This window comes from Tamandua tetradactyla, chromosome 1 (genome assembly GCF_023851605.1).
Source record: "Tamandua tetradactyla isolate mTamTet1 chromosome 1, mTamTet1.pri, whole genome shotgun sequence".
NCBI classification, from domain to species: Eukaryota; Metazoa; Chordata; class Mammalia; order Pilosa; family Myrmecophagidae; genus Tamandua; species Tamandua tetradactyla.
In genome coordinates, this window is record NC_135327.1 from 127,150,824 (window position 1) to 127,161,743 (window position 10,920).

The window sequence follows — 10,920 nt, forward strand, 5'->3', positions numbered from 1 at the left end:
ATATCCTGCATAGAAGAAATTTATGAAATCATAAACCTAATTAAACTATAGTGAAAGATAGAAAAGGAAATTGGCAAAAATAATGAAATAATTAGAAGACTAAATTGATAGCATTACAGATTTAGTGAATAAATTAGAAATATCAAAAAACAGAATAGACTGGCATAAGAGCTCATTATAATCATAAAGGAATGGATAGACAACCATATGAGTTTTATAGATAAGAGTTTTATAGCAATTAGAAAGTAGCTAGCAGATATTGAGGAGAGACAAGATGATAAAATGAAAAGATAATTGGTATTCCTAAGTAAAGTTTCCAATAAATGGAGCAAGAAAAAACTATTTTAAAATATAATAGAAAATATGTTTTTAAATTTAAAAAATGAACTGGTGGATCATAATTGGGTTCCCCAATTCCAGAAAAATAAATACGGAAAAATTGACAAAGATAATATAGTTTTGGTTGATTCATTCACCCTCAAAGACAAAGAAATAATGTTTTCAGTAATCTAGGTTAAAAAAAAAATCAGGCCAACCTCAAACTGCTTACTCAAAACAAGACAATGACAGAAATAACAACACAAGGATTGAAAATATAGTCCTAGAGTGATCCAAGTATATTACATTCAATTACAATTTAGTATAAAGTGAAAATCTTAAAATGATTATGTGTAAGACTAAAATACACACTCTCAACTAGGTAAGAACTTAAAAAATGCAGTCTGTTTTGTGGGTAATGGAAGAGTGTGGCAAAAAAATTCTTGATTAATAAATCAAGTGAAAAAATTGTTAATCAAAATGAAAGAATTCAGAGGGTGCACGGGTGGTTCAGGGGTAGAATGCTCACCTTCCAGGCGGGAGACCCGGGTTCGATTCTTGGACCATGCACCCTCCAACTCCCCCACAAAAAAAGAAAGAAAGAATTCAAATATTAAAAAGTCAAATTAATAAAACCCATGGTGAGCAACAAGTGTTTTGAAATAGAAAATAATACTAAAACACTATGGAAATATGATTTAGAGTAGAATACTAAAATTATTGATAAATGATGATTGAGCAAAAATAACGTAACTTACCAAAATAAGAATGTGTTGGGAAGAGAATGAAGTGCTAACTCAAGTATGTTTCTTTTTTAAAATATATTTTAATTTATTAAAGAATATTAAAAAAAATTTTTTTGTTATTGCAGTTAGTCGACCAGTATAGCGTACATTTGCGGCATGGAGGAAAAATACTCCAGAATTTTCTTGTTTCTTAAATAAGAAAGTCAGATGGATCTTTGACTTATACATTATATAACTAGATGCAATTAACATAATTGCATATTACATATTAAAATATGTCTTTATCATCTATCTATTCTTGTTAAGAAATACTTATTAAAATTGATCATTTTTTAAAGGTATAACTTCAGGATGTACTTGCTCTTGAATATTTAAATAATAGAAATTTAGTAGTTTCCCTGAAGACAACATGTGAAGTACAGTCTCATTTTATAAATTTATTTCTGTATATTGATCTGTTTTTTATTTATTTATCTGTTTATCTATATCTGGAGAAATATTTACAAAAATATTCATCTAGTATTAATAATTCTTAGTTGACTTTTCTTTCTTTATAAGGTATTTCTATAACATTAATGTTTTGCTATAATCATGCATAATTTTAATAAATAAAACATTCATGACTCTCAAAATGTTTTAGAAGATGCACCTGGAAAAATGTCGAAATAATACTGATTTAAACAATAAGCAGGCTTCAAGTCAGTATGTATTGTATGATCCAATTTTGCAAAACATTATTCACCCACAAACACTAATCCAAAGGAAAAGAACTTAATGTGCAAAATGCAGGCAGTAGATACTTCTGAATTAAATGATAATTTTTATTGGTTTATTTGTAGTCTTAAAATATTTCTTAATGTTCAAGAATAAGTATATATTACATAACTAAAAAAAGAAAAGTAATTTTAAAATATGGCCTTTGGTTGTAACACACATAATTATGTTTAACAACCCTTTTTCTGAGGACAACTAACAAAGCTGTGAAAAACACATCCAGCGTAATCTGAAGGCTTTGGAGGTCTCACTATGAATTACGGAACAGCAGAGCATGATCTCCAGGAGATCAGAAATAAAGAGATGTGAGAGAAGTGGGTCCTGTATTTTGGAAGCTAGACATATACTGAGGTAATTTTCTAAGCTCAAGAGGCAGTTGAGGGGCTGATCAATTCTTTTTCAACATTTCGAAGTTTGGCACAAAAAAGTTATAACTAGGACCGCTTAAGTTCGTTGTAGTAGTCAGGGTTCTCTAGGGAAACAGAGCCAACGTGAGATAGCTGTAAATAATATGAGATTTTATAAAAGTGTCTCATGCAACTCTCAAATGCATGAGTCCAAATTCCATAGGGCAGGCTGCAAATTGGCAACTCCAATGAAGGTTTTTGATGAATTCTGTAGGAGCTGGCTGGTTGAAGTAGAGATGAAAGTTCTTTCTTTTGACTGCTGAAGTGATCACCTCCCCTTTAAAATCCTTCAATTGATTAATTAAATGTCTCTCATTGCCCAAGATATTACCCTTAGCCGATTGCAGATGTACTCAACCAAAGGTGCAATCAATGTGCTCATGATTTATGTCCACATGAAATGCCCTTCACAGCAACAGATAGGCTAGTGCTTGTTTGACCAGATAACTGGGCACCATCATCTGGCTAAGTTGACACATGAAACTTCCCATCAGAGTACTGCACTGGTGTTCTGAAACGGGACTTCAAAGGACTTTACCTAGGATCATGGATGAATTAGAAGTAAACCAGGCCTTATACAGATTATAATCCAGCCTAGAGTTAGTTGTTTGCTAGGCTCAGAAAAATATCAATCTCTGAAATTTCATTAAGTTGGTCTGTAATGGTTGGTGGTGATGGTAGCATAATATTGTGGATGTAATTAACAGCATTTAATTATATATCTGAATGTGGTTAAAAGGGAAAATTTTAAGTTGAAAAAAATGGTGGTCTCATATTACTAGTATTTGAATATATCTGGCAGAAACATATGCAAAAAAATACTCTGGAGGTGTATAATTAAAATTTTGTCCTACAAAGAAAGATGCATGACACATGTGGTACATAAAAATACAAGACCATATGAGGGAGCACCAGCAGAAATCATGTCTATTTTTTTTAAAGACCTATGAAAGCTGAAGAGATTGGTGTTATCTGATATAAAATCTGAAAAATAATATGCTTGCTATGTTCAATGACATTAAAGACAAGATTGAAAATGTGGGCAGAAAAGTAGAAATTATATAAGTTCTATGGGTAATTGTAAAAGAGCAGGTATAAGTCCTCATATCAAAAAATAAAGATATCTAAAAATTAATAATTTTGTGGATTTGTTTAGCATTAGGTCAAGCACAGCTAAGAAGAGAATCGGGTACTGGAAATAGATGAGGCAAAAGCCAGCTGAAATGAAAGCCCGAGGCATGAAAGAGTTGTCAGGGAGTGTGTGTGTATGTGTGTGTGTGTGTGTGTAGAAGATAGCTGATTATATATCTAGATGACAAAGTAAGAAATTCTAGTATGTGTATTAGTAAGTGTCACTGAAGGATAAATCAGGCATAATTATCCACAAGAAATAACAGTGGAGAACTTTCCCAAACTGATAGGAGACATTATGCCCTGTTTCAGAATCATAATAAATACTATGTAATACAGTTTTAAAACACATGCACAGGAAAAATATCCTTCAATAATGGAGGTAAAATAGATATTTTCAGAAAAGATAGACTAAACATTTTGTCAACAGCGGTTACGTATTAGTAGAGGTGCTAAGAGATATTCAGGTTTTAGGAAAAGTAGAAGAAAAAATAAAAAACAACAAATAAGGTCACTATGCAGTAAATCTAAATAAACTATAATTTTAAAAACTATAATCATGATTTTGCAATGGAAATAAAGTTTTCTAAAGTCTTTGCATTAACCAGAGAATACAAAAGTTTCCAAAAATTAGATTTTAAGTAAAAAATGACTCTTGTAATTGCTAAAGAAATTTATGAAGGAATATTGACAGAGTGTATAACCTCTGAACTAACTGAGATGGGTACAATAAATGATAAAATAATCAATCAAACCATAGAACAATGAATAAATAAAAAATACATAGTAAAATGAAATATTTAAACCCCTAATCAGGTCTCCACCTAATCAAGTTTAATATCCACACTTGATTGAGTCATATCTCCATGAAGATAATTTCCTTAAAGTTTCCAACATACGGTACCATATAAGGATTAGAAGAAATGCTGCCTTTACAAAATGGGATTAGGTTTAAAGCATGGCTTTTCTAGGGTACATACATTCTTTCAATCCAGCACAGGGCTACACATATGCGAGCAAAGATTTTTCAAAAATGCATAATTCTTGAAGTAGCAATTCTTCTTCTAGGAATTTACTCTGAGACACATGCAAAGACTTATGAACAGGAATCTTCTTTGTCATGTTCTTATTATTAGTGTAACAGTAAAGACAACATATTTACACAGAGAAAGAAGGAAAAAATTTTCTTCTCAGTAAATGCTACTGAGTCATCTAAAAGAGAAAAAGAAGCTTGATTTCTTCCTTTCATCTAACAGTAGAATAACTGCAGGTAATGTGAAAACCATTTAGAAGGTAATATATGTAAATATATCTTCTTGACCTCAGGAGTGGGGAAGATTTTTTAGACAGTACAGAAAAGTATTAATCATAAAAGAAAAGACTGCTACATTAGGCTATATTAATAACAAAAGTTGTTGTGCTTCATGCCACATCATTAAGAGAATGATAAAGTAGACTGCAGATTAAATTATGGGATTGTATCCTAAATTTATACAGAGTCCAGAGAAACCAATAAGAAAAAGCCTGACAACTCTATAGAAAATTGGACAAATTACAAACAAGATATCTGAAAGGCCTTTAGATAGTTGAAAAGGTCCTCATCCTCATATAATCAGGGAATTAATCTCAAGATATCATTCTCACATAATAAAATGCCTAAAATTTTAAAAACAAAAAAACACAGACAATATGGAGTTGGCAGAAATTTGGAGCAGTGCTTGCCTTGGCAGCACATATACTAAAATTGGAGCAATACAGAAGAGTAGCATGGCCTCTGCACAAGGATGACACACAAATTCGTGAAGTATTCCATATTAAAAAAAAAAGTGGAACAACAGGTTCTGCTTGTGGGAGTATGCATTTCATCAAACTCTTTGCAAAATACTTTGGAAAACTAGCAGTATGTAATAAAGTAAGTCTATAAGTTCTTTTTATCCAGTCTCTATCCCTTAGTATATACTCAACAGAAATGTGTTCAGATAGCTTACAATAGATATATACAAGAATGTTAATGGCAGCACAATATCCCAAAGCTAAGCCCTGTGTTTTCGTTTCCTAGGCTTCTCATGCAGCTATCTTGAAATGGGATGGGTTAAACAATGGGAAATTATACACTCAGTTTGAGGCTGAGTGAACTCAAAGCATTATCACAAAGGAACTTTTTTTCTGAAGACTGTGGTGTTCTGGGGCCAGATGCTGTCGATCTTTGGTCCTAAGCTTGTCACACAGAATGTTGAGGCTGTATGTACCCCAGAAAAACATGTTCTTAATTCTGATCCCTTTGTATGGTGTAAGTAGGATCTTTTGATGAAGCTCCTTCAGTTTAGATGTGACCCACCTCATTCAGGATAGGACTAAATCCTATTACTGGTATCCTTTATAACTGGAATGAATTCAGAGAGAAAGAGAGAAAGTCATGGAAAAGAAAGTTTTGTTGAAGGCTACACAACTTAGAAGGGAAGGGAGAGAATTGCAGATGCCGCCATATGCCTTGCCATATGACAGAGGAAACTAGGCTTGCCGGCAGCTGGTCTTCAGGAAGATATCCTAACCTTCATGAGGTCTTGATTTGGACATTTTCTTGGACTTAAATTAAATTAAAGGCTAATAAAACCCCACGTTTAAACCAACCCATATCATGATATCTGCTTTAAATGAAAACACATGATAAAGCATATGGAGATATCTCGTAGTTTCTCCACTCTCTTTGGGTTCCATTGATTTTCAGGTTCTTGCTTCCAGTGACTTTCTGTCCTTATGCCTCAATCCCATTCTGCTTTTAAAGGACTCCGGTAGTATAATAAGGCCCACTTTGACAGAGATGGGCCACACACTAACTGAAGTAGTCTCATCAAAAGGCCTGCTTAAACAATGGGTTCATCCATGCAATGGAATAGGTTTAAAAACATGTTTTTCTGGGGTGCATAAAGCTTCAAACAACCACACCCTGGAAACACTACAAAAGACCCATCAACAATAGGCCAAATAGCTAATTGGGGTATACTCAAAATGGAACACTACATATAAACAAAATTAAATGGCCTACTCGCACCCAACAGCATGGATAACCTTGCAAAATGTAATGCTGACTAACGGAAGTATATATACACTATATACTGTTTAATTCCATTTATAACAAATAAAAAAATTAAAGCTGAAAATATACAACAGTGTTTACAGTTGCATTCTTAGGTTACAAAAATATAAAGGAAAAAATTTGACTATTGTGGGAGAAAAATAATTGAGAATCAATGTGAGGGTATTTTCTGGCTAGGTGATAATTACATGTTTACTATATAATGGGATTCATTACATTTGACACTTACTTTATTCACCTTTTAATACATATTATATTTCACAATAAAGCTGTTCTAATAATTAGTACCATATGCAACATTTTAATAAAAATATTTTGAGGTGATCCTCTTAGCTATCTGTATATGTATGCTATATATATTTATTATCTAAATAATAATTTCTTTTATATCTAGGTTACAATAGAATCCATGCTATGTGGCTGTGAATCAAAGTCAGATAAGACTTGCTTTCTTTCCTACAGAATTATTACATGAGCAGGAAAGGATCAATATAGAATAATTTTTTATCTTTGTTAAATTTAAGAAATAAACGTAAAAAAATTTCTATTCCCATGTATTTAGGTTTGAAAGTTGGCTTTTCTACATAGCTACCAGTTGTAAATGTTTGCCAGAAGAGGAGAAAGGTTGGTAAAACCACTGAATTTTTAAAAATCTATTTTCCTTTAGCAGTTTTATCAGATATTAATTCATGCATACCCATATTTTCTACCAATTTTGATAGACTTAATAAGGATAATAGATCCATTAGAATGATGCTTGAATGCAATAGGTCATTTCTGCAGAAAAATTAACTGCGTTGACTGTGATTATAGATGAAATAAGAAATGCAGATAAAATTACAGAGATGAAAAAAACTGGGGCCCTTAATGCAGTTTACATCTTTTAGCTCATTTTTGTGTTTTTCCTTTTTTACATAATATACTATGGGAGAATTAAAAACCCAAGATCATAGGAGATTATAGTGAAACCAAAGTCTAGCCATTTTACATTTTTCAATCTCAGGACAATTTACTAACATATGTGCATTTGCAGGAGTGGGTCTATTCACAGAAATAAGCATTTCCAAAAGGACCTCATTATTAGAAATAATCTGCTATAAATCCTTCCCATTTCATACCATTAATCTACCAGAATCTATAATTTATAAAATATAGTTGTAAAAATGCAGTGTAACTCTGAACTTTTCTGCATATTTCTGGCAGCCTATAGTGGAGAGTGGGGGATGTTCTCAGGAGATGCAGGAGTCAGCCTCCATATTAGCTCTGGGACTGAAACTTTTGTTATGATTTAGGGGTTTTCCCTATTATCTGATGCTATGATTAATCTGTGAATCATTTCTGCTATTTCCTCCTTTGCCCTTCCTTTTTATTAATCCAGAGTCATTTACTTTGGGACAAGTCACCATTTTCTCTATCATAAAATATGCAACCGTTTTCCCACTTTTTACCAAATAGAGGTTATACATCCTATAAACAGAAGATTACTCTATAGTCATAACCAAATGGATTATACTTCTTCATAGCTAAGGAGGCTAATAAAGAATTGATTGAGTACTAATGGTATAATATAAGATAAATTCTATAAATTTACTATCACTTTTCTTAGGCATAACATATGGTAAATTATATTTAACATAGATGTATAACCACACTATGGTTTGGATGTATTAATTTTGAATTAGACAATTGCTAAAAAACTTAGGCAGAGTGGCTATATTTATTACTTCTGATCCTGGATCTGGATCTTCTTGTTTTTTAGATCATACTGCCTCTCAGTCCATTTCCAGTTGTTTCTTCCTCAAGTAGAAGGGCTCCTACTGACCTCTAGAATGATGGGTTTATTTTAGTTAACACCTGACTTATTACTCTCTTATTATATGTACCTTTGGCAATTGTTCAAAGAGGTTTGAATTTCAGCTGCTTAGAGTTGATTTTCTTCTTCAAGAATGGAAACTTTTTATATCTCTTGCCATTTTTTTGTTGTTGTTTCCTAAATGCGATAGCATAGTACAATCTTGTAACTAAATTAACTAGTGAGGTAAGAACATCAGGGTGCAAAGTCCTCTGAAGCAATTCCATTGAGAGCTGCATGCTCTCTGATGTATCCTCCATAACTCTAGGGTTCCGGGATAAATGTTCAGGTCACCAATTTACACATCAAAGTGAGATATTTATATCTGAAAGAGCTACAAAAGCATTTTCATCTACAGTTTTCTATGTATCATCACAAATATTTTCACTGTAGAATTAATCGCCTTGAACCATCTCTGAAAAAGGTACAGGCAGATGCACTGAAATTTTGTCCTTTACAGCTTTCATAATCATTGTACGTAGTGTTCTCATATTTAAAAAAAAAAATACAAAATTATGTTTTATACTTGTAAAGAGAAACTATGTTTAGATAAAAGAAGATGAAACAAAATCTTACCCTTGATTTTACTTTTATAGCAATGATGTTTACAAATGTTACTATCTAACCCACAATTCCATTTTATTTTTACATGCATCCTTTCCATCCAAAAATCCCGTACCCTTGATTTATAAAGTTTAAAGATGGTTATATATATCAGCAAAGGGTCAAATCACCAGGGCTGCAGAAGGAGGAACAGATCCAGGATATATTCATGAATAACAAAAAAAAATTAAAAACAAGTTTGTAATTTATAGCTACCCTGAGGCAGCAATAACTAATACACTGAAAATTTACCCATTTTATGCATCTATTTTGCTTGTTTTACTACTTTGCTTTTCATAAAAAACACATTTATTTCAGCAACTGTCACTTTTCTTGGCATTTATGTGATCCCTGAGCTATGTGTGAAAATATACATAGCTCTAGTTTACAATTTTTACTGAAAAATTATTTCTTTTACAAATTTATATCAGTGCTTTTTTGTTGCATACTAGAATTATTTTCATTGCTCTTTTTTTTCTATCAGTCACTTCAGAAATCAGTCTTCTAGCTTATTTAGTTTAACATCTGCTTTAAATCTTTTTTCAATTGCAGCTTGAATGACATTTTATCATTAACTGTGAAGAGGAACCAGTAGAAAATTTCTGAACACAGGTCACACCAAAAATTGTCCAATAGGAATAGCACTGTAAATTATGTTTAAATGACACTGCCCTCATAAATACTCCATGGGATTTACAGCTGTAACCTAATGAGCTCTCACACTGTTCCAGGGAGTTGGTGGAGTGATGTAAAAAAGTTATTATTTTCAGATGTATGATAATGGTAGGAGTGTAAACTTGAGCAGAGTGAATCAAGAATAGAAGCAGATGGCCTCTTAGTTTCCACTTCCCAAAGAAAGGTCATAAAGAAGCCAAGGCTTGAATTTAATAGTATTTTAATGAAGGAATGATAGTGGATATCTCTTGCTTTTGCCTGCGTAACATTAATTCCAATATTTCTAGTAAAAGAAACCAGATTTTCATTAATTTTTAGCTAGTGTATTTCAGATACGGTTATTTGTGACCCAGTTTCAGGGGTGATTCCTTGACCAAGACCTAGTCCTTTGGTGCATTACTTCCTCTTAGGTGGAAAATTTACTTAACAATTTATAGGTAACTGATCTACGTACTGCTCTGACTCCCATATCCCTTTCAATCTTCTTCCGTGACACATTCCATGCTTAGTAGCCTTGAAGATAGCTGAGTTTGGAAAGGTTTAGCTAAAAGGATCTAGCTTTGGGACAAGGAAGGAATGTAACCATCCATCCCAAGCTACTCTCCATTTTTGTGCTTAGAAGGTGATATAAGGAACATTAAGCTGAGTTATTGATCTAGGAGTTGGTTAGACGGTGGGTTGTTTTAGAACCCTGAAACCTGTTGCTAACAAAACCATTCCCCAGAATGACCTACAGATTTAAGAATCATAGCTCAACAAGACCTACGATTTAACTACGGTCAGACCTTGTTTTATTGTACTCCACTTAATCGCACTTCACAGATAATGCATTTTTTTCTTTTAACAAATCGAAGGTTTGTTGCAACCTTGCATCAAGCAAGGCTGTCAGTGTTATGTTTTCAACAGCATGGCACTTACTTCGCATCTCTGTGTCTCATTTTAATTAAGGTATACATATTTTTGGCTTTTAGACATAATGCTATTCCATACTTAATAGACCAGAGTATAGTGTAAGTATAACTTTTCTAGGCACTGTGAAAACAACAAAAAAAATTGTGTGATTAATTGTATCACTATATTCACTTTATTGACATGGTCTTGGAATCAAACCCACAGTATGGCACGACCTCTGGAATGAACTGAATGAGGACTGTTCCAAAGGCTATTAGACTATGAAGAGATACAACTGTGATTGTTATGCCCTACAACAATCCCTGCAAGGCAATTCTCCTTCCTTAACCCACACCAAGGAATTAGGAAAAGATAGATGGAACTAGGATTCACAGTGGGTGATTTGATTCCAGGATTGCACCTTTA

General features: G+C 32.8%; 1 non-coding gene across 1 annotated transcript; it reads left to right on the forward strand.

The window, feature by feature from the left end:
• Nucleotides 1-5,090: 5,090 nt before the first annotated feature.
• On the forward strand, nt 5,091-5,195 carry LOC143653375 (U6 spliceosomal RNA). The gene has a single exon (XR_013161259.1). It is a non-coding gene; the product is annotated as a U6 spliceosomal RNA (small nuclear RNA).
• Nucleotides 5,196-10,920: the final 5,725 nt, after the last annotated feature.